Below are 25,596 nucleotides of genomic sequence, written 5' to 3'. Positions count from 1 at the left end.
TTGCATGACCACAGAAATGCTTTCGAAAGGTAATGAATGGAAGAATTAACAAATGCAGCTGACTGACCAAGGAGTAGCATTATTTCAACCAAAGGTCATTGCAGTGTGCCTCCTGAATACTTTGCCAAAGAATATCTGAAATTCTCCTTTGAATAAACAAGTATTTCAACACAAGAAAAGAACAAAATGACCCTTATCCCAGAAAGGCTTTGATCCAGGAGGTAAACAAGAACAGAGTGCTGCAAATACTGGGAACAAAGGATTTTATAACATTCCCGAGCCTTTCAGTCTTGTCAGAATTTGAAGAGATAATTGTATCATGCCAATGAAACTTCCCAATGACCTGCTGCCAGTGTGGTCAAAAGCCAGGCACCTGCCAGCAGTACCCTTTCAATGGGGAAATTAGAAGATAAACTCAGCTGGTTATCTGCTCCTGTTTCAGATCTGGTAGAAGTATGTCTAACTCCACACAGAAGTGTGAATACCTGAACTTTGCTGCCAACATTAACTGCTTTTTCATTTTCTAAGTTAAAATCACAATAAAACCAATATTTAACATTCACTGAACAGGCTACTATGTGCCAACAAATGGGCTATTTCCCTTCTATATATCATTCATTCTCCTAAACAAATTATGTTGATATTACAATTATTATTTTTTGTATGAAGATATTGAACCATAGAACTGTTAAGTATATTTTAAAGTTCACATAGCTAGAAATATGATAAAGTAAGGATTTAAACTCAGGCAGTCTACCCCAAGGATAAAGACTTTAAACTACAAATTTAGAGGGGCAACTGACTGGCTTAGTTGGAAGAGCATGTGACTCTAGGTCCTGGGCTTATGTGTTCAAGCCCCAGGTTGGGTGTAGACATTACTAAAAAATATAAACTTTAAAGAAAAGAATAAATCAACTACAAATTTAGATGGAATTGTTAGGTGCACTTGAAGGTGAAATTTTTTTTAATATATAACTTTATCTTGTAGCAATGCTTTCTTTCCATGCTGAAATTATATTGAATATTTTTTCTGTTCAAAGTTCTTAACATTTACATTTAATTCTATATATTTTATTACATATTTTTGCTTATCTTTTCTATATTTTCTTTTGAAGACTTTATATAATTATTTTATTTCTTTGCATTTTATAAATAAAAATAAATCATTAGTCTTCACTTTTTCTTTCACCATTTGTACCTCTAGTATTTCTGTGGCTTTTTCACTTTAATTTTCATGTTAAAATGTGTTTATCATATTTTTTACCTCTTTTTAACATTTAAGATAACTTTTATGATTGTTTCTTCCAATAGAGCAGACTAAATGTCTTAAAAGACCTCTTTACATTAACAAGAATAAAATGGAGCAAATGTCCTTCAAAAGGCATTGCTAAACTGGTACAGAAATAAGAAAAATTCCTCAGGGATAAAAGTTAAAAGGTAATGGAAACCAGAGTATGAAACTGAAATTTTACATATGTGTTTCCTATGGGTACTTCTTGATTTCTGAAACCAATAGGATTGAACATTACAAAGCCCAAGGCCCAAAGACAAAGTCATGGTCCTACTCAAAATGTATACCTAGAATGTAGACTCCCAGAATCAGGACCCTCAGATAAAGCAATAATTTTTTAAAAACTACTTTTGGTTTATAGCAATAGGCAAGTTAACATACTATCATTGTAATTGAAGAAACCCTTAAATAAAAAATTAAACTTGTCCTGGGTTAGTAACTTGCTGGGCCACATGTGAAAAACTAATGTAAATCTTAACTGGGGACACACACTAGTGTGGATCTCCCAATATGCCCAAAAATTAAGGCCCCTCTCTGCAATGAGTTTATAATTAAAATATCACAATACATGAAGAAAACAAATTACTATAAGCAAGAGTCAGTAACTTAATAGTCAACATAACTACAGCAATAATAACTTCAGATATCTCTTTGTTGAATAAATACAAAATATGATGTCTAAAATTTCTAAAAAGTAAAACATACAAATGAAAATAGAAATAAAGAATAAGATGTTTCCATCCTTGACCTCCTACAGTCGTTTCTGAACAGAGAGGCACAAGTGATCATTTTAATATATATGTTGGATCTGATGACTCCTCTGTTTAAACTCTATTATGGCTCCCATCTCATTCAGAATGGTCTATAAGGCCCTATGTGATCTCACCACCATTACCCCTTCCCCTCCTTTCTCCCTCCTCATGAACTGGCCCCCTTGCTTTCTTTGGCCTCACTTTAGTTCCTTTGCATTGGCCAATAAATCTGCTTAGAACTATCTTCTCCCAGATATCTATATCATTCACTTCCTCACATCTTTATAATCTTACTCACCTTCTTAATGACACTTTCCATGAACACCCTTTTTAAAATGGTAACCAACTTCCTACCGCAACACTAACATATCTTATAGCATGATCATGCTTATTCTGTTTTCTTTTACATGATACTTCTTGCCTCCAATGGACTTAGTATATCCATTGTTTACTGCCTATGTTGTTCTACTATGCTTTATGTGAACAAAGATCTTGCTTTTGTCTGTGTTTATTTTTCATTAAAATATCCCAAGTGCCTAAGAAATACCTGGCATAGTAGGCAAATTCACTGAACTAATACTATCAAATAAAGATCAGGCATATTTGAAAAAGAACTGAGAAAATTCATTAATACTAGACTTTAATCAATGGTGCGTCTGGGTGGCTTAGTCAATTAAACATCCAACTCTTGATTTTGGCTCAGGTCATGATCTAAGGGTTGTGAGATTGAGCCCCATGTTGGGCTCTGCACTGGGCATGGAGCCTGCTTAAGATTCTCTCTCCCTCTTCCCACACACTTGTATGCTCTCTGTCGCTCTCTCTCTCTCTCTTTCTCTCTCTTAAGATTTTATTTATTTATTTGACAGACAGAGAGAGAGAGAGAGAACAAGCAGAGGGGGAAGCAGGCTCCTCACTGAGCTGGGAGCCTGATATGAGGCTTGATCCCCAGACCCTGGGATCATGACCTGAGCCAAAGGCAGATGCTTAACTAAGTCACCTAGGTGCCCCCCTCTCTCTTAGAAAAAAAAAAAAAAAAAAGATAACTTCTAAAGGATGAAATTGCAAAGGGAAAAAAATAACTCCAGAAGGAAATTGCAATATTACAAAAGTTATAGTGAGTAAAGACATAGGTGGACACTGTATAAATCTAAACATATATTTATTTTCTAACATGATAACAATAATTTTAAATCTAAGGGATTCGTAAAATAAGGTGCAGTAGTTTATAAATATTGATCAATGGAATAGAACAGAATTACCAAGTAGAACTACACATATACAGTCAATTGATTTTGACCAAGATATCAAGATAATTCAGTGGAGCAAGAGTTGTCTTTCCAATGAGTAGTGCTGGAACAACTGAATCTGCATACAAAATAAATGAATAAATAAAATAACTGTCTACCTTTACCTTTCAACATAAAAAAAATTAACTTGAAATGGATCATAGGCCTTAATCATAATTGATAAAAGGAAAATATTGGTAAGTTGAACTTAACAAAAGTTAAGATTTCTAATCTTTGAAAGACCACAATTAAGAAAATGTAAAGATACGACACTGAGTGGGAAGAAATATTTATAAAACTTATATTTATCTATCAAATAGCTTTTATTTTAAATATATTAACATTTACCACTTAATTATAAGTAAACAAACAACACAATTTTAAAAATGGGCAAAGTATTGCAACAAGTATTTCGCCAAATAAACGTGAATAGTAGATAATCACATGAAAAGATGTTTAAGATGATTTTACTCATTAAGAAAATGTCGATTAAAACCACAATAAGGGACAGCGCGGGTGGCTCAGTGGTTTAGCGCTGCCTTGGGCCCAGGGCCTGATCCTGGAGACCCGGGATTAAGTCCCACGTCGGGGTCGGGCTCCCTGCATGGAGACTGCTTCTCCCTCTGCCTGTGTCTCTTCCTCTCTCTCTCTCTCTCTCTCTCTCATGAATAAATAAATAAAATCTTAAAAAATAAATAAAACCACAATAAGATACCACTACACAGTTTCTGGAATGACTTAGAAACCAAACAATAACAAAACAGATGATATGAAGAACTTACAAAGTCCAGTGCAACTGGAACTCACATATCTGGTGGGAAATGCAAATATTATAGCACTTAGGAAAATAGTTTCTTTCCTCTAAATTAATCATACACTGGCCGTTGGATACATAGGAAAGAGTAGGAGACTCCTAGGCTTGCCTCATCCCTTGAACATAGCTAGGTAAATACCAAATCACTTTGAACACACAAGAAATCAATCTGAGGACTGAGAGAGCAAAAATTTGTGACTAGCAGTGAAAAACTGCCTCATCATGGAAGGTAGAAGCTGTGGAGAGTCGATTTGGGAGACAAGAGCTGCAGGTGCCGTGATGGAGAGGGAGCACTGATCATGAGGGAAAAGTGAGAGTGAAAGTATACATGGGGAACCTCACAAGAAAAACTCTTTCCCAAAATCATTGACTGGCAAAAAGAGAGGGGCTGAATACCACAAGTTTTTATAAGCAGCTCAGTGCAGACTCAAGTTTCAGAGGTCTAGGCCATCACCAGAGTCGCACCTAGCCGGCTTAAAGGTGCTCTTGTGGGAAAGGGACTTGGGAACCGGCAACTTAGTCTGAGAATCCCCTAGGTCTCACAAGGAGAAGCAGTTCCCCTGCTTGGGGTGCATTTGGGAGAGATGACACGGCCTCCTGGCAGACAAAAGACCTGCCAAGCATCACTGAGCTGCCCTGTTCACTAACCTAAGAATGGGGATGCTGGCTGAGGGCAGTGAGCCTTGGTACCTTGGTTCTGCTGTGCTTTACCATAACTCTGAACCACTTCATGGTCACACAACTGACTTCTGGGACAAGCCAACACTGGCCACAGAAATAAATGACGTAGAAACAAATAAACAAACAAACAAACAAAAAACCCACTAGAACAGATCAGAGACACTAAGAGGTGGTGCTTTGAAAGCATTAATAAAATTGATAAACCCCTGCCACACTTATCAAAAAGAAAAGAGAGGGCAGCCTGGGTGGCTCAGTGGTTTAGCGCCGCTTTCAGCCCAGGGCATGATCCTGGAGACCCGGGATCGTGTTCTGCGTTGGGCTCCCTGCATGGGGCCTGCTTTTCCCTCTGCCTGTGTCTCTGCCTCTTGCTCTTTAGCGCTCTCTCCCTCTCTCTCTCTCCGTCATGAATAAATTAATAAAATCTTAAAAAAAAAAAGAGAAAGAAGTCAAATGAATAAAATAATGAATGAAAGAGGAGAGATCACAAACAACACCACAAAATACAAATGATTGTAAAAGAATATTATGAAAAATTATATGCCAACTGCTGGGCAATCTGGAAAAAATGGAGAAATTTCTAGAAACATACAAACTACTAAAACTGAAACAGGAAGAAACAGATAATTGGAACAGTCCCATAACCAGCAAAGAAATTGAATCAGTTTTCAAAAATCTCCCAAAAAACAAAAGTTCAGGGCCAGGTAGCTACCCAGGAGAATTCTCGACATTTGAAGAAGAATTAATTCCTATTCTTTTCAAACTGTTCCAAAAAATAGAAATGGAAGGAAAACTTCTAAACTCATTCTGCAAGGCCACCATTACCTTGATTCCAAAACCAGACAAAAACCCCACTAAAAGGAATTACAGGACAATATCCCTGATGAACATGGAGGCAAAAAATCCAACAAGATACTAGTAAATTGAATCCCACAGTACATTGTAAGAATTATTCGCCATGAACAAGTGGGACTTATTCCTGAGCCACAAGGGTGGTTCAATATTCACAAATCAATGTGAATAAATAGAAGAAAGATTAAGAACCATATATGATCTTCCCAATAGATGCAAAAAAAGCATTTGACAAAATAACAACAATAACAACAACAAAAACAACCCTCAACAAAGTAAGGATAGATGGAAACCTCAACATCATAAAGGCCATATACAAAAAGCCCACAGCGATATTATTCTCAATGGGGATAAACTGAGAGCCTTCCCCTTATGGTCAGGAACAAGACAGGGATGTCCACTCTCACTATTACTATTTAACTAGTTCTGGAAGTCTTAACCTAAGCAATCAGACAACAAAACAAAACAAAAAGGCTTCCAAATCATCAAGAAGTCAAACTTTTGTTATTTTCAGACGACATGACACTCTATGTAGATAATCTGAAGACTCTACCCAAAAATTGCTAGAACTGATACATGAATTTAGCAAAGTCACAGGATATAAATCAACCTACAGATATCCACTGGATTTCTATATGCCAATAATGAAGCATCAGAAAAATAAATCAAGGAATCAATCTCTTTTACCATAGTACCAAAAACAATAAGATACCTAGGAATAAACTTAACCAAAGAGGTAAAAGATCTGTACTCTTATAAGCTATAGAACATGTACGTAAGAAACTAACACAAATGGAAATGGAAAAAAACATTCCATGATCATAGATTGGGAAAAAGAAAAAGAAAAGAAAAGCTGGCACTGCATGGGTGGCTCAGTTGGATAAGCATCCAACTCTTGATTTCAGCTCACATCATGATCCCAAGGTTGTGAGATCAAGCACTGTGTTGGGCTCTGAATTCAATTCAGAGTCTGCTTGAAATTCTCTTCCTCTCTCTCTTCCCGCCCACAACTCTTTCTCTCTCCCTCTCTCTCTTTCAAGTAAATAAATAAAACCTTCAGGAAAAGAAAAGACAAGAAAATAAAAGAAAAGCTGGAGTATCACCACTCCACACTCATGCTATGTTACAAAGCTATAATCAATAAGACAGTATGATACTGACACAAAAACAGACACAGAGATCAATGGAACAGAGTAGAAAACCCAGAAATAGACCCACAACTATATTGTCAACTAATCTTCAACAAAGCAGGAAAGAATATCCAATGGAAAAAAGACAGTCTCTTCAACAAATAATGTTGGGAAAACTGGATAGCAACATGCAAAGGAATGAAACTGGACCACTTTCTTACAACATACACACAAAAAAATTAAAAATGGATGAAAGATCTAAATGTGAGACGGAAAACCATCAAAATCATCGAGAACACAGGCAGCAACCTCTTTAACATTGGCCATAGCAATTTTTTACTAAACACATCGCCAGAGGCAAGGAAAACAAAAGCAAAAATGAACAATTGAGACTTCATCGAGATAAAAAGCATCTGCAGAGTGAAGAAAACTATTCATAAAATTAAAAGGCAGCCTACTGAATGGGAGAAAAGCTTTACAAATGACATATCTGTTAAAGGGTTAGTATCCAAAATCTATAAAGAACATCAAATTCAATACTCCAAAAATAAATAATCTAATTTAAAAATGGGCAGAAGACACGAATAGACATTTTTCCAAAGAAGACAACCAGCTGGCTAACAGACACATGAAAAGATGCTCAACATCACTCATCATCAGGGAAATACTAATCAAAACTATGATGAGATATCACCTCACACCTGTCAGAATGGCTAAAATTAACAACACAAGAAACAACAAGTGTTGGAGAGGATGAGAGAAAGGAGAAATCACTTGCACTGTTGGTAGGAATGCAAACTGGTGTAGCCACTCTAGAAACAGTATGGAGTTTCCCTAAAAATTAAAAATAGAACACCCTACAACCAAGCAATTGCACTACTAGGTATTTACCCAAAGGATACAGAAATATAGATTCAAAAGGGTACATATACCTTAATGTTTATAGCAGTATTATCAACAATAGCTACACTATGGAAAGAGCCCAAATGTCCATTGAATGATGATTGGATAAAGAATATGTGGTATATATATGAAATGCAATATTACCCAGCCATCAAAAGGAATGAAATATTGTCATTTGCAATGATGTGGATAGAGCTAGAGTGTATTGTACTAAGTGAAATGAATTAAGCAGAGAAAGACAAATACCATATGATTTCACTCATGTGTAATTTAAGAAACAAAACAGATAAACATATGGGAAGGGGTAAAAAAGAGAGAGGGAAACAAACCGTAAGAGACTCTTTACAATAAAGAGAAAACAGGGTTCGATGGAGGGTAAAGGGTTAGGGATGGGCTAAATGGATGATGGGTATTAAGGAGAGCATTTTGTGTGCTGAGCACTGGGTATTATATGTAAGTGATGAATCACTAAATTCTACCCCTGAAAACAATATTGCACTATTGCTAACTAGAATTTTTTTTAAAATTGAAAAAGAAAAAAAATAAAGTATCATAATCATAAAAAAGAAAATATACATATATATTATGGAATATTATTCAGCCATATAAAAGAATGAAATCCTGCCTTTTTCAACAACATGGATGGACATTGATGGTATTCTATGAAATGAAATAAGTCAGACAAAGAAAAACAAATACTATATCACTTTAGGCAAGTTCTGAAAGAAGCTGAAAACAGAAAGAAATCGAATAGAATTATGCTTGTCAGGAGCTAGGGATGAGGAAAATGGGGAGGTGTTTGTCAAAGGGTATAAACTTCCAGCTCTTAGAGGAATAAGTTCTGGGGATCTAATTATAGCATCATGACTATGATTAACAGTACTGTACTATATACTTAAAAGTTTTTAAGAGAGTAGATCTTAAAAGTTATCTCATGCATATACAAAATGGTAACTATGTGAAGTAATAGAGGTTTTAACTAACCTTATTGTGGTAATCATTTTTTAACTTATACAAGCATCAAATTGTCACATTATACACCTTAGACTTCCTTGTGTTATATATATTCCTTATGTCAATACTATTTCAGTAAAGGTGGGAGGGAAAAAAAAAAAAGGAAAATACAGAAAAAATAAAGTTAATTGTACATTTGCCATAGGATCCAAAAATCCAAGTCCTGGGTATTTACTCAAGGGAATAAAAAAAAGAAAAAAGAAAAAAAGAAAATAAAAACACAGGTCCACATAAAAACTTCTACACATATGTTTATAGTGAATTCATTCATGATAGCCAAAAACTAGAAAGAAGACAAACATCCATCAACAAGTAAATAGACAAAGCATGGTACACTCATACAATGAGATTCTCAGCAATGAGATAACTGAGCAGTAAATAGGATGAAACTACTGATTATGCAATAATAAGAAACACAAAAGCACTATGGTGAAGGAAGCCACATACAAAAATCTACATACGATGTGATTCATTTATAAGACATTTTACAAAAGGCAAAACTATAAAAGTGAAATGAAATAAGTGGTTTTCACAAGGTGGGGCTGGGGGAAGTCTATTAGCTTTTCCTGGTTTTGAACTTTAAATAAATGGAGTCATACAACATATCTTTTTTAGGTCTAGCTCCTTTTGGTCAATATTACATTTGTGGTCTTTATCCACATTTTTGTGTACAGATAAAGTTTTTCATTTTCAAGTATTCACTTGCACAGCTATGCCACAAATGTCAAATAGACTGCTGGTATCATATTCACATTTTAAAACTACAGCAAAATATACAACATAATAGCCTAATCAAGTAAAATTCTTTTTAAAATTCTTGTCGTAGGGGCAGCCCGGGTGGCTCAGCGGTTTAGCGCCGCCTTCAGTCCAGGGTGTGATCCTGGAGACCCAGGATCAACTCCCACGTTGGTCTCCCTGCGTGGAGCCTGCTTCTCCCTCTGCCTATGTCTCTGCCTCTCTCTGTCTCTCTCTGTGTTTCTCATAAACAAATAAATAAAATCTATAAAAAAAATTTTTAATTAAAAAAATAAAATAAAATAAATTCTTGTCGTAGTTAAGCATTACAAAAAAGAAATTGGATTTTCCTTACCATATCACTTCTTAAACACACGTTGAAACTCAGTATATACTTATAAAACGTATTGACCTTTTTTACAGAAAAAAAAATGCCTTATAATCTGGTCAATTTGGGTTCACCCACCACCACCACCAAGTATTAATCATATCTGGTTTGCCACTATCTATCCACTCTCAAGTTTTGGATATTTTTCCTATGGAACTTATATTTTCTTAACTTTTAAATTTGCAACTGAAGATACTTTCACACTTCCTATATCAGTAAATAATTTCAGAATATTCATCTCCTAAATTATGATAGCCTTGGCATCCTCCCCAAACAACAACAAAATACTCCCTTGAAAGAAAAGGAAAAGGGAGTGCTGGCTCTCAGCTCAAATACAATTTAGTTGATGAGGGCTTCTGCCCCCAAACAATGACCACAGTAAATCAGATTATCCGGAATACAAAACAAAATTCTTAAGAGCATTACCTTCAGTTACTATGGTAGGTAGAGCCACGGGTATGTGAGCTCATTTTAAATGGAGAGGTTTGGGCATGAGCACGATGAGACACTCTTTAGGACCATTCTACAGTGAATGTTTCTGAGTTTCAGAAACCTGCACACATTGAGGTAACAAGGTTAAGTTTAAACTTGATTGAGTATTGAGTTTTTGCATTTTATTGTTGCAGTGAAAATCATGTCATGAATACCCCATTTATTCCTCCATATAAGGATGTTCCTAATTAATCTGTTAGTCAAAAGCCACCAGTATTATATTAGTAACTGCATTATTTCATGACATTGACTAAAGCCCAGAAGCAGGTTTCTATGGCCTAATTAATTTTTTTAAAGCCTTTTACTCAGCGGGATGCTGCCTACCTGGATCTTTGAATGAAAGGATATTAATGAAGCTGCAATGCAGATGATTATATTGAAAGTGATGAAGAATTTATTAGGAAGACAGCCATCACGGTCTGTGCAGTATATGAGGCATAAAACTGCTATAAGTAATGACAGAGTGTAGTTTAGGCAAGTAATGGGCAGCAGAGCTACAAAAAGAGAGCTTGGAGATATATTATTTAGTAATAAAGTTCCCATAAAAATTGAAATATGAGGTGGAAAGATTAACATGGTCATACAAGTCATCTTTAATGTTCATAGCCAAGTTCTGCCTTTTAGAAAGAGTAAACTGAATTTATGCCTATGACAACATGTAAGTCAAACCCCTTATTTATACATTTCATGCAAATGACTGCAGACCTTTGGTTTGCAGTTACCAAAGTAATGTTTAGTAGCATTTAAATTTATTACATTAACATTGGATCAGGAGCTGTATTTCTACCTGTCAAGTGGCTAACATTTGTAGGTCATGTCATCAATAAATAGACTGCAGTTTACAGACCCCTGCACTGCTAGTCCCACATCTATAAACAAAAGATTTTGCATTTTGTTTTTCCACCTTCAACTGAATGCATATATGTTCTCATTTATTCCATAATGATATTCTAATATTATTAACCGACACACATTACTTGGTCTATGTTGACTTCCACAGAGGGGATGCATAATGCTCTAATTAAAAGCAAGGGCCTTTAACGGAGTAGACCTAAATGAAAACCCTGACAGCCCATTACCAGCTGGGTGACCTTAGTTAAATAACTAAAAATTTGGTCTCATTTTTCACATCTAGAAGAGGGATATAATAATACTGATCTCATGAGATTATTATAACAATTCATTAAAGTATATAAAAAGCATGCTTAGCATAAGGTAACCAACTCAATAATTATTATCATAATTATTCTTGTTAATAAATTCTCAGTACTTCCATAATGGATAGTGGCATCAAAAGTCTTGAAAGAGTGGCAAAGCTTACCTTTTCTTCAAATAGTCTCAAATCAGCTTTATTTCTAAAGTTAAAGCTCTAAAGTTAACTTGTATCTAATGAGGTGTATAATTAAATTGATAGCCATTTGAATTTAACATTTAATATAGTTATGAAAATTCTCATCTTTTATGATTTCTCAGAAGTAGGTATATAGCATAAAAATAAAATGAATCAGAAGAGAAAACAGATATTTATAAAATATTTATTTTGAATTTGAAACCCTTTCCACTTAAAATCAATAGAGAATGGAAGTAAGATTTCACTTTTAAATATAGTAGTAGCAGAGGCCTTAATGAGAAAATGCCATTTGAGAAAGGCCTGAAGGAGGTAAGGATCAAAGGATATGAGATTCATAAGAAAGAATAGTTTAGGCAAAGGTAATAGCCAGTCTAAAACCTCTACGATGGAAACAAAGGTTTATCAAGGGAGGAAGCAGTCAGTGGCAGTAGTCACCGTGACGCAAGGCAGTAAGGTAGGTACACATTATCTACAGAAAATTTTTATACTATAATAAAACTGGTTAAATTTTTATTGTCACCAATAAAACAATATCAGTGATAAAATAGTCCTTCCTGAAAAAAAAAAGTTTTTTTAATCTAAGTTCTAAACAATTGCTATGGTTTCTGTTGAACTAGGTAGACTGCTTCCACTAGTCTATCTTTAGTGTACCACTTTATGGGAACATACCAGGAAGGAATAGCAGGGGGAAAGGGTGTTTGGATCAGAATGCATGAGAATAGGAGTAGTAGGTAAGGTGGGGGAGGTCAGTGAACAATAGAATGGTTAGAATATTGTATGGCTTTGTAGGCAATGGTTGGTCTGGGACTTTTACTCTCTGTGAGCTGAAAAACCACTGAAAGTCATAGCAGAGGATTTTCAAGATATTACTTACGTTACAACAAACTGCTAACAATATACTATGGATAGGGGAGAGTCAATAGCAGTGGCAGAGAAAACAAAAACAGATGGTGATTTTTTCTGACTACCTTCTATTCACCCCATTGGTGAAGAAGGAATATTCCACTCTAAATAGTATGAAATGATTGAATGACACTTGACCTTAGATGGGTGAGATTAATAACAGTTTATTAGTCAAACATACTCATACTCATAGCCTGGGAAAGGAAAATACTATGCACCATACAAAGCTACACAAGAACGCTTGGGAATACAGTGAATCAGCAGAGGCTGCAGGAAGCAGGCTTTATAGTAACAAGAGGCTATATCTTGAGTATTTGATTGATTTATTTGAATAATTTTACAGGATGGTAAGGAAGTAAGATATATTAGGTTGAAATCCAGGTGGGATGCAGCTGGTCTGGCTAATAGGGGAACTAGGTGAGTGTGGAGTCTTTCCCACTGAGTATAGGGCATATCTTGCAGAAACAGAGGAACTCACAGTTAAGTCGTTGGGGCTCTGTGATATTCCAAGATGTCAAGGAAGCACATGATACTTTAGTCTAGGAATACAGTGACAGTTTGGTATAGAAGAAAAGGTGGTAAAATTAATGAGAAGTGAGTGGATGCTGAATGAATTTTGAAGGTAGAGCCAACAAGAATTGTGGAGCAATTGGATGTAGAATATGAAAAAGAGGAGTCAAGAATGACAGTAATGTGGCTGACTATAAGCAAATGGAAGGATAAAGTGCCAATTACTGAAATGAAAAAAAAAAACTGTAGTAGTAGATTATGGTATATACATACACTTGAATACTTTGCAGTCATAAACATAAATTATTTATGTACTTATATGGAAATATCTCAACATGTAGTAAATAAAAAGGCAAGGCACATGGTCTCCAATATAACTTAGGATCTGTTTTTTCTTAAGGAGAGAAAAATAGGATTTGCATTGGTTTGTATATGCATTTAAAAAATATAAAGTCTGTAGAAAACAAAATTAAGTAATGACAAGTGTTACCTTGTGGAGGGAGAGAATAGAAACTAATTGAGTGGACGTTGGGCACAAAAAAAGGAATATTCACTATATTTTCATAATTTCTGATGTGAATGCATTTTAAGATAAAAATAAATGCTTAAAAATATATAGGCAAAAATTTTGTTGAAAAAATGAGTCTAGCTGGAAATCCAGTTATAATCCCAGTTATAGTATATCCATATACTACTGTCTCTTGAGGAAAGAAGTAGGAGGAGCAGGAGGGGGAAGGAGAAGAGAAAGAGAAGGTGAAGAGTGAAGAAGAAGAGAAGGAGGAAGTAAAGGAAAAAGAAAGAAAAGGAAGGAGAAGAAAATGGAGCAGGACAAGAAAAATGATAATTATAATTAAGATAATAAATAATTATAATAAAAACTTAAAGCTAAGGAAAAAAAGGCATAAACTCACTACTAAATTATAAATATGGCCACCCATTAATTATTGCTAAAAAAAAAAAAACGCATGTATTACATGAAGTGTTGGCAAATGTTTAACAAACCATTTTGCAGTGGGAATTGTAGCTCTGTGGCTCTGATTTTAATATTTGCCAATTTTGTTGATGTAAATATTTTCATTTTGGCTGATTTCAAGCTACTGACATGACCTTATTCCTTTTCTCTCTTCCTTTGTTTGTATGGACACAAGTTTCAGATATTTATCACTTTCTTTCTTTCTGAATAACTTTTTAATTTATTTATTTATTTATTTATTTATTTATTTGAGAGAGAGTGCAGGGCAGTGGACAGAAGGAGAAGGAGAGAAAGTCTCAAGCAAACTTGGGTTGGGCTCAATTCCAGGACCCTGAGATCATGACCAAGAGTCAGACACAACAAACGGAGCCACCCAGGCACCCCTGAAGAACTTTTTTTTATTTTTTTAATTTTTATTTATTTATGATAGTCAGAGAGAGAGAGAGAGAGAGAGAGACAGAGGGAGAAGCAGGTTCCATGCACCGGGAGCCTGATGTGGGATTCGATCCCGGGTCTCCAGGATCACGCCCTGGGCCAAAGGCAGGCCCCAAACCGCTGCGCCACCCAGGGATCCCCCCCTGAAGAACTTTTAAAAAAATTTCTTTCCAGGCAGATCGACTGGTCACAAATTCCCCCAATTTTTGTTTGTCTGTGAAAGTTATTATTTCTCCTTCACTTTTGTAAGACAATTTTTCTGGATACAGAATTTTAGGTTGGTGTTTTTTTTTTTTTTTTCTCTCAACACTAAATATTCTGTTCCATACTGTTCTTGCTTACATGGTTTTGGAATAAAAGTTCAATGTAGTTCTTACATTATCCTTCCACAGCTTAGGTGTTTTTCCTTCTTTCTTCTTTTAAGATTTTTTCCTGTCCTTAATTTTTTGCAGTTTGAATATGATATGCTTAGGTGTACATTTTTCTCTATTTACTCTTCTTGTTCTGAGTTTCCTGGACCTATGATTTGGTATCTGTAATCAATGTTGGGAAATTCTCAGTCATTATTACTTCAAACATCTCTTCCATTTCCTTCTTTCCTTACTATCTGGTATTCCCATCACATACATGTCATACCTTTTGTAATCATCCCACAGTTCTTGGATATTCTGTTCTTTTTTTTTTTTTTTTTCATTATTTTTCCTCTTTGCATTTAAATAGTTGTGCTATTGTAGTTGTGAAGCCTTTGGTTTTCAAGACTACCATAGAGTTATGAAAAAAATGGGAGGGAGAGTAGAGCAAATTAAAGTCCTACATGTCTTGCGGTCAAGATTCAACCATTGTTCTTTAATGATCATTTCCTGGATTGTTGAAAGACTGGAGTTAATTTCTAGGGTTCTAAAAATGTTGATTTTGACAGTTTTGTCAGTGCTGTCATTACTTCTGGAGAGGAACAGATATTTAGAGGTTTTTACCAGGGCATTCCAGAAGTCAAGCTGCCCCTGCCTTTTTTTTTTTTTTTTTTTTTTCCATACCAGTTATCAGTTGAATGTTATTCAAACTCTTGTCTGAAGTGAAATTACTGATTTTTTGTTTATTGTCACTAATTAATTCTAATTAGAGTTGCCATCTTCCAGTTAGAATTTAAGCTACAGGAAGAGGGGCACTATCTTGTTTATTCTTCCATCCATCAAGAATCGTAAAGGATTTGAGATTTTATTCTATCTGACATCTTGCAAGTTAGCTTGCCACAGTTTCATGGAGGTTACCAGAAGACACAAGATTCCTGGTTCAAAAACATTGGATTCTATTACTCACTCCACAGGAAGAAGGATAAACCCATACACACATCAATTCTCTGTGCCTTTCAAATTGCACACATGCAGTGTGGACCTAGTAGGTAATGTGTATACAATGAGTTTGTATCACATATAAAGAACATCAAGATTAAAAAATAGATCTTCTGGATGGAGGCATTATTTATCTTCCAAGGCTATTTGCTATACAAACATTTTTTTAAAGACCATCTGGGACAAAACCTGTTAGTACCTCTGTTCACAAGATACACAGAAACAGAAGAAACCTATGAAGAATTATCTCTCAGTAACATCCCGGGCCTAAAATCATGTCTGACACATGATAGATATGCAATAAACAAATGTTTAATAAAACCTCCAGGAATTTCTATTTTCATCAATATATTCTATTTCCACAAATAAGAAAAAATATATATTCTTAAATCTTGAATATATGGAAAGTCTTTAAAAAGAACTTCCTTAGTCACTTTGGACTGCTATAACAAAGTACCATAAACTGGGTGGTTTCTAAACAATAGAAATTTATTTCTCACTGTTCTGGGGCTACAAGTCCAAGATCATGGTGTCAGTATGGGGTTCCTGACAGGAGCCCTGTACTAGGTTGCATACTGACAATTCCCTTTGTGTCTTCACTTGGCAAAGAGATCCAGGTAGCTCTCTGGTCTCTTCTTATAAAGGCACTAATCGTATTCATGAGGACTCCATCTCCATGACCTAATTAGCTCACAAAGGCCATATCTCCAATACATTTGCGGATTAGATTTCAACATGCAAATTCTGGGGGAGACACAAACATTCAATCCATAACAAAAACCTAAGAATAAAAACTTTTGTGAGATTTGCTACAGTAGAATAGTAAATGGAAATTATAAAACTCTTGTTTTCTCATTGGCAAACAGAAATGACAACTGATACATTTAACTTTTGATCTCTTTCAGAGTTCAATCTTCTCTCCTATTCCTTTCTTGCCTCACTCTGAAAAGGAAAAACTACTATGTTTGATCAAGGCAAGAACATCTGGTTAAACCATGCAGGTAAGGTCTTGGCATGGCTGTCGTTTGCAATTCCCAAATCCTAGAAAAGGAGAGAAATAAGGAAGCCTAGAATACACTTTTTTGTAGGTAAATGGGCAAATATCTGGCTTGCTTACTGCTTCTATTTCACCTTATCCATTTCCCTCTCTCATCTCCTCCTTTACCTCCCTTCTCTCTCCCCCTGACCTTTCTCTTTCCTACGTTCTCCTTAACCCCAAGGACATTATATGTGTGTGCACACACACACATAGACATACACAAACACACACTTCTTTCATTGTGTCGTTCTCACCTACAGGAACATGTTGACAGTTCCTCAACTTGAAAAGAGTATATTAAGTTTTGGCCTTGGGGTAGAAGTAGGCAGAGTGGACCTTTTGACTAGCCTTTTTCTCGGTCCTATACACCAAAAGCCTCAAGGCAAAAGAGATCCATACGCTATTCCAGTCATTTTCATTGGCATTCTTTCCCGAGACTTTGAACCATACTCTTCCATTAAGTGTAAAATCTACTTTGGCCTTGCTTTGTCTTCTGGAAGGCATAGCTAGGTAAGAACAGAATCTAATTTTCAGGAACCCCAATTCTGCACGATACCCAGCACACACTAATTTCTTTTTAAGTAGAACAACGACAGAAGAGATTGCATCTCAGTCATTTTATATTCTACCTCATGATTTTTAAACAAATAGAAAATGCTGTAGAAGCTATTTGCATAATTTAATCACATACCAAACATATATGGTATCCTTTTTTCTATGTCTACTGAGTTTTATCTTCAAGGATATCATTCCATTTTCAGTTACAAATTACTTTATATGTATGTATTATACTGTGTTTCTTTGATATGTTTAAGTCATATAATTTTAGTTTATTTTGTTTTGTCATTGAAATGGATTCATTTTGTGCTATTGTGAGAAATATACTTAATCTGTGGATCATTTACATGTCTCCAGTATAGCTAGCAACTCTATTGTTTGAACAGTTTGTCTCACTTAGTAGTTTTTATTTTTTTATCATAAACATTTAAATTACCTTATTTAACTCTTACTGGGATTTCTTCTTTTCCCCTGTGAATGGACTTCCCAGCTTAGTAATATACTTTGGACTAATTCTAACCTCACAACCTTATTTCTTCACAATTACACACACTTTCAATGTTTCACACAAATGATTTATTACATATATTCAGAAGTTTATAATTAATTTTAAAGAAGCTGCTTCTTGTCTTAGAAGTGCCCAAAATATCAAAATAAATCACCATATGCCTCATATTTTACAGTTTTATTCCTCCTGACTTTGACCTTTTATTCAACTATATATATCTCAAACTCCTTAACCAAATTCTTGTACTATAAGAAATTATTAATGATAAAATAAATAATTTAAAAAAGCAAATTAAAAAGAGATTTTTTTTTTGCTGCTACTCTTCTTTTGTGGTAGAGTTTTTTTTTTTCTGTTCTTCCAGAGAAAATTAAAATATTCTAATAAACTCATGCTTGCCTCCACTTCGAAAAACATTTTTTGCATGTAATAGAATATCATTAATTCTAAATTGAATTTCTGATCTTAATAACTCATTCCACCACAGTTTCCAGATAAAATAGCCCTCAAAAATATTAAAGAAGCAATTGTTGGGGCGCCTGGGTGGCTCAGTGATTTAGCGCCTGCTTTCGGCCCAGGGTATGATCCCAGAGTCCCAGGATCGAGTCCCACATCAGGCTCCCTGCATGAAGCCTGTTTCTCCCTCTGCCTGTGTCTCTGCCTTTCTCTCTCTTTCTCTCTCTCTCCTGTGTGAGTGTGTGTGTGTGTGTGTGTGTGTGTCTTATGAATAAATAAATAAAACCTTAAAAAAAAGCAATTTCTTTCTTAGCCAGCCTAAGTACTTTACTGCAGGTATTTTAAATCATTTTCACTTGAGTCTATATTATAATTATTCTCATTTTTCAGGTGAGGAAATCGAGACTTAGACTATGACCCTTGTGGTAGCTAAACCAGAAATTAAACTCAAGTCTTTCAATTTCCAAAAATATCAATATATCATGCCATAAATTTCTGTGTATCTCAATTTGGACCAAAGTCAAAAGGGCACTCAAACAACTGTTTTTTGAGGTCTAGTTTTTTTTGTTTCTGAAAATATGTATATATACTTCTTGTTCTGTTTTACTTCAATTATCTTTTTCACTTTTAAAAGTTACCAAAGATAGCGAAGGTGAAAAACAATGAAAAAAAAGATATTACTTCTAAAAGCTCCTCAAATAAAAGTATTACTTGTAGCTTGCAAAGAATTTTCACTGGTGACAGATCTTGTGCCTTCTTACTATTCAGGGAGTGCTGGTGTTGCTTTGTCTCACCTTCTGTTGCATTTCATCCACGATTAAAATCATGATGAAATTGTGATAGGGCTCACTACTGTGACTCTTTCCACCTTAGTCCAAATCAGTAAGCACTGCATTTTCTTTTCAAAATATGTTACTAGGTGAAAGATATAATTTTACTTTTCAGATCAAAAGCCATGCTAAAAAGAATCAATCTGTGGGGTGTTTTACTGAGCATCCAAACCCTTGGAGTTTTTCTGCCATTTGCTTTGTGCCTTTCTTCACATTTCCTTGTATTTCAAATTTCCTTCCTAGATCTTTTATAGTTTATAATATGTCCCAGGAGCAGGTTTAAATGACAGGCCTCATGGAATATTTTTTAAGATCTAAAGAGTGGAAGAAGGAATACTTTCCAGAGGAAAAAAAGAAAAGTATTTACTTGGAAAGAGAAATTCTCTAAAGAACATATCTACCACGCATACTTCTATTTTTTGCTATTCCTTTAGCACCACTGCATAGACTTTCCAGGCCACATTAAGTGGTGAAAGGAGACTTCGGGAAAAAGCAAAGGAGCAGAGCAGGATGATTTTAAGACGGAGAAGAAAAAGAAGAAACTACATAAAAGCAGTATGACATTCCTGTTAAGTATGAAAAGAGACCCCAACCCAGTAGATATAATACAGATGTTAACAATGGGGACCTTAGGTGGGTCAGCCCTCAGGCACCAAATGCTCTAGTAAAAAATATATATATATTCAAAGAGAAGAGAACCTTTTCTTCTGAGGAAAGAAGGTTTCTTTTTTTAAAAAATGCACACTCCCTGGAATAAAATATGACTGAAAATGTGATGATCTGATTAAGCCTCCAAGTATAGCTTTAGTCCATAAAGTTTCCTAAAATGTTGAGTTTATTCTAATTATCACCCAAAGTGAATCTAACAGTACCTTAACCTTTTAACAGAATATTTACTGAGTACTTGCAACACTAGTAGATAAAGACATTGTTCACAAGGAGTTTACAACGCAATAAGAAAAATAAACTATAAAATATGTCTTATGGATAATTGACAGCCAGGTTTTAAGAGAACATATAGAAAGAGAATTTAACCTCAAATGTAAATCATGAAAAGCCAGAGATTCAATGTTTATTTTGAAACTTAAATGATGAAGATGTATTAGACAAGGATTAAATCGTTAAAGAATCATTCAAATTGATGGCACAGCCTGGAGAAAGCTCAGGGGTAAGAGAGAACATTTAAAAAACTCAAGTTGGGGACCCTGGGTTGCTCAGTTAGTTTAGTGTTAGACTTTTGATTTCAGCTCAGGTCATAATCTCAGGTTCATGATCTCAGGGTCGTGACATTGAGCCCCCGAGCAGGCTCTGTGCTGAGTGTGGAACCTGCTTAAGATTCTTTCTCTCCCTCTTCCTCTGCCTCTCCCATCATGCACACGCTACTCTCTCTCTCTCTCTCTCTCAAAAAAATTTAAATAAATAAATAATAAAAAATTCAGGGCTATTGAGTATTGCTGAAAATTTATGGAAGAAGGAAATGGTGAGGATAGAGGCACTGGATGAGGGTGGAGTAGTAAACAGATCACAGTACTTGAGGGCTTTTTTCACAAAATTAAAGAAAAACTATCAAAGGGCTTAGTCAAGTGAAGTTTAAGTTGCAATGAAGAGAATGAATAAGAGAGAAATGATATTGGATTCAGGGAGAAAGTGAATGGGGCTATTACATCGAAGGAAAATTTAAAGGTTATGACAATGGACACAGAGAAGAGTGGACAAATGTATATATGGTATAATTATAACAGGGATTTTGGGGGGATTGTTTGAGGTGGAGTTTAAGGAAGGAGAGAAGGGCGAAGAATGACTCTAAGGTTCTTGTTTGGTCAATTGAGGTTCAAGTGATGCCATTTACTAAAATAGGAAACACAAGGCGAAATAATTGGTTTGAGAATAAACATAACGAGTCTGAGTTCTTTTTTACATTGTCTTTAAGGTACATGGGAGAATTCAAAAGGAATATTCACTAGGCAATTTTATATTTGTACCTACATGCAGAAGAAAGGGGCATCTGGGTGGCTTAGTGGTTGAGCATCTGCCTTCTGCTCAGGTCATGATCCTGGGCTCATGGGATCTAGTCCCGCATCAGGTTCCTCGCAGGAGGCCTGCTTCTCCCTCTGCCTATGTCTCTGCCTCTCTCTCTCTCTCTCTGGCACTTGGTGGGATGAGCACTGGGTGTTTTGCTATATGTTGGCAAATTAAACTCCAATAAAAAAATTTTAAATGAAGTATCCTATTTAATATACATGTTCCTGGATATCCCCTCATTCCTGCTGAAACAGAAACTGTGAAGATTAAATTTAATAAGTCATTCAGATAATTCTTATACAATGAGCCTAAAATTGATCTATCTCTTGAAATGATCAACATGAGAAACTATCATTGTAGTTCTCAAAATTAGAGAAGACACCCCAATTAGCCCCGTTTTGTCAAAGAAAAAATATGAGCAGTTACTTCAAGCATTCAAACTTTGATTAGAATTTGCATTTTAAGTAGAAAAAAAGTTAAGGAAAACTTTCCAAGATAAAATGGATCACATATTTTCACCAGATGTCCTTCCTTAGGAAAAAGAAATGTGAAAGAATTGCAACATTGTCTAACCTGGAAAACAAAATACAGAAATTTTCAAACCAATAAACCATGTGCCTAGTACAGCTCTGATTTAGTATTTGTTAAGCCTTATGCAACAATCGCTATTTTAGAACATTCATAAGTAACCCATTTTGTAGGAAACATCAACCTTCCTGATAGGAAATACAAGACCACCTTATACTTTTATTCCAACCTACCTGTTACACTTTATTTTCTGCCATTTGACAACTTATACTCCATATCCCAGTTAAAAAAAAAAAAATTCTCTTTTGCAATCCCTTAAACATGCTTTGTTTGTTCTCACATCCAAGAAGTTCCTTCTGCCTTATGCCCTTGACCTTTTCTCTATCTGGATAATTTCCAACATTCAAAACCTATTCAGAGACTTCCTCATTGTTGACACCCTCTTCAATATCCTCAAGTAGGGTTTTTGTTCCAAGTTCTGTTTTTGTAAAGTTACACTTTTATGATCTATTTAATAGCATATTTCCATTCAATTTGTAATGAGTCACTTACATATCTCTCACACTGTCTTTCCATTTTGGGGGGCTTTATTTTTTCTTTTGCTTCTGGCCCACAAAAACAGTGCTTGCCACATAGTAGGTGCTCAAAAATGTTGGTTAATCCAATGAAGACATCTACCAGCTCCAATATTTTGTGAATCTTTCATTTAAAATGACTTCATATTACCTTTTTTTTTTCTAACTTAATTTCTCAACTGTGAGCCCAAAACACAGTCAGTGGCCTACAAAGTTAATGCTCTCACTGGATCTCATGTATATAGTCATCACCCTTATAATTTTATCTGGTATACAATTGCGTATATGTTCTTAAAAATAAATCAATACCAAAAAAAATAAATAAATAAATAAAAAATAAATCAATACCTATTGGGAAAACTTCCAGAAACTCTTCATTGCTGGTTGCATCCGTTTCTATCTTTTCTACCTGATTTTTCAAATACCCTCTGTCTTACTTACTCTATTTAGAATAGCCTTTTCTACGTTTGGCTTCATCTTCAATTGTATTCACGTTGCCATCTGCACTTAACCCACAGAACCAGGTATATTCCAGTGTCTCATTCTAGGTTCCTCACTAGAGGTCAAAAAAGGTAAGAACTACCATGATAAAATATTAAGTGGATAGATAGATGACAGAACTTATTTCATAGCACTGAGAAAATGACTACTTGGGACAAAATAATTCTGGGAACTGAAGGGATCAGCCCAGTCAGCTTTGTTTCCTGCAGACTCAAATCAATGCCTTGTCTTTATCTAAGCTCTGATTACATTTAGAAAAAAGTACTACAAATATAGTGAAGGAGCCGGGTCACTGCGATGTCTGGGTCCTTTGTATAGCACTTGGGAGTGCAGTAAACTTTGGCCAATGTTTGTTGATTGATGACTCAATAGCTCTGGTTAAGCCTCACCATCAGAAGTCCAGACTTTTTAACAAGCTTCTCAAAGCTTTCATTCCCAAAGAAGAAACTAAAGAAAACCAGATGACAATAATTTCAAATTGTAAAATGTTCTGGTTGTCAAATTTAAACAGGAATATCCTGTGCAACGGAGAGGCTGGCTGGTGCCAATTTCACATTTTGTTCTTTGGTGTCTGGACAAAGCCTGCTCTGCCAGTGAGCTGACAGGTCGAGAGCACTCCAGGTTCCAAAGGCACAAGAGAACATTCTACTTTTCATAATGTTCCTACATTACATAGGGAAAGGAGTATATTCACAATGAAAAGAGTTATGATTAATCATCAATAGAAAGATTCTTCCATTTTCTGGCTGCCCACATTAGAGTTTGGTTTAGTCAACACTTCTTATAACATAGATCATGTATTGAAATGATAAAACTATCACCTAATATGGCCAGAGAGATTAAGGGAGTTGGCCCAGCTGGCCACAAGAGACATCTTTAATTCAAAACCTAAAACATGGCCATAGTAACCGTGATCAAGGAACTTTACAGCACATAAAGGATTCAAAAAGCATATTAATCCACCTTCAGCAACACTACCAATTTAAAAGAATGATTAACCTTTTCTCCCACTTGATTCAACCTGGCATATGTATTATACCACTCTAAATGCTAGCAGACTCTATGCTTATGGCTTCCATTAGGTAGCATTTAGTATCCATGAAAACTTTCTTCAACCAGTAATTACTTTTGAGACCATAAACATTTCAGATGGAAAAAGAAAAATGGCACAAGTAAGGAGAACTAGGAAAAATAAGAACATACCCCAAAATATAAGTGTGTTGATTCAAAAAGGTAATTTAAAGACTATTTAAATGATACTAGATGAGCATTTGCTCTGTTTATGCTTTAAATAAAGTACTCTGTTCTACTTGTAGGTGTTGCTTAATATCTAATATATGTTAAAAGCATTTTGCTCAAATGATTCATTTGTTCTGGTATTCTAAGCACCTCACTGGATAAACAGCATAAGCAAAGGGAAGTCATGGGGTATAACAGACCCTGTAAAGACTAGTATCCATCCGTTATTGTTTTTGAGACTTAGTCTCCTCCTCTATGCAGTATCATAAAACTTCCTATAGATAGAACACTAGAAACACAGAAGATACACAAGATTATAGATTTTTTTTAAAGTAAGTATGCAATACTACTCTTCAAACATCTTTCAGTAAAACAAATGCATTTTATTTGCAATGAGGCTTTCTTGTAAATTCTGCACTTATGGAAAATAATACATTTAGTGAACATTTTTGTTTGCCTTCCTGTCTTCCTCTACTGGCAATATTCAGGTGGGGTTAGTTTTACCTCTAGCAGTTACCCCTGTGTGATTTGCATTTCAGAACTTACAAAAAGATTTTTTTGCTCTTTTTTCCCACTCATGCCCATTCTACGTGAAATACTGCGATCCACTGTTAAAATGCAAAGATCTCTCGAAAAACAAGAATCAAAGTGTCCATCACTGCCAGTTCTAGAATGAATATATCAGAGGCTAAATTATAAGTGATGAAGCCAGAGTTAGAACCCATATCTAACTTCAGAACCATAAATCTAGCTACTCCATGCTGCTTCACTGGAACTCAGTTCAAGGCTGACACTAGAGAGGAGGATCCTGATCAGGAAGGGACAGTAAATGAAGGGCAAGATTTAATTACGTAATACTTAGCAAAAGAATTACTATGATGTTTTTACAGAACAAATATAAGATGGTGCTCAAACAACACCCCTCAAAGTGGCACAGCAACATAACGGAATCCTTTTGAACTGCAACGTTTCCTAAACCACACCATACAATACAATTCTTCCCATGCAGCCTGGAAAGTCAAAAGAGAAAAGGGATACTAATCTGTGTCACACTGCCGTTAGATGCAGATCTAATGTTAATAATGTTTTAGTTCATAGACTGAGAAGTTTCTCCAAAGAAAGAATGAGTTCTATCCTCAAGTATACATCACTATGAAATAATCAAGGAGCCAAGGATGGTGGTATTAATTATTCTAGGCACAGGGATTTGTTCTGAAAAGGAAGTGGCAATCAGAAAGAGAAGTGTCCAATGATTAGCTAACAAAACCATTTCAGAAATAAATTTTTAAATCTATGTTTAGATTAATTGCTAGATAGAGCTTAATTAAGTTTATTAATTTAAGGGAAATTTGTGTATGCTCCTGGAACCAAGAAGTATTTTGCTAGACACCTATCCAAGAGTTACTTTTTCCTCAAATGGCCACCATATAGATAGTAATTTCTGACATCAAAAAGTAACAATAAGTATTTTTAGAAAACTAATATGA

At 35.2% G+C, this 25,596-nt stretch overlaps 1 long non-coding RNA gene across 4 annotated transcripts in view; it reads right to left on the bottom strand.

Annotated features, from left to right (window-relative positions):
* Nucleotides 1–25,596, bottom strand: part of LOC144300463 (uncharacterized) — a 445,593-nt gene that overhangs the window by 156,301 nt on the left and 263,696 nt on the right. The window lies entirely within an intron of this gene.

Source organism: Canis aureus, chromosome 28 (assembly GCF_053574225.1).
Source record: "Canis aureus isolate CA01 chromosome 28, VMU_Caureus_v.1.0, whole genome shotgun sequence".
In the NCBI taxonomy this organism is placed as follows: domain Eukaryota; kingdom Metazoa; phylum Chordata; class Mammalia; order Carnivora; family Canidae; genus Canis; species Canis aureus.
This window is presented reverse-complemented; position numbering and strand designations above follow the sequence as displayed.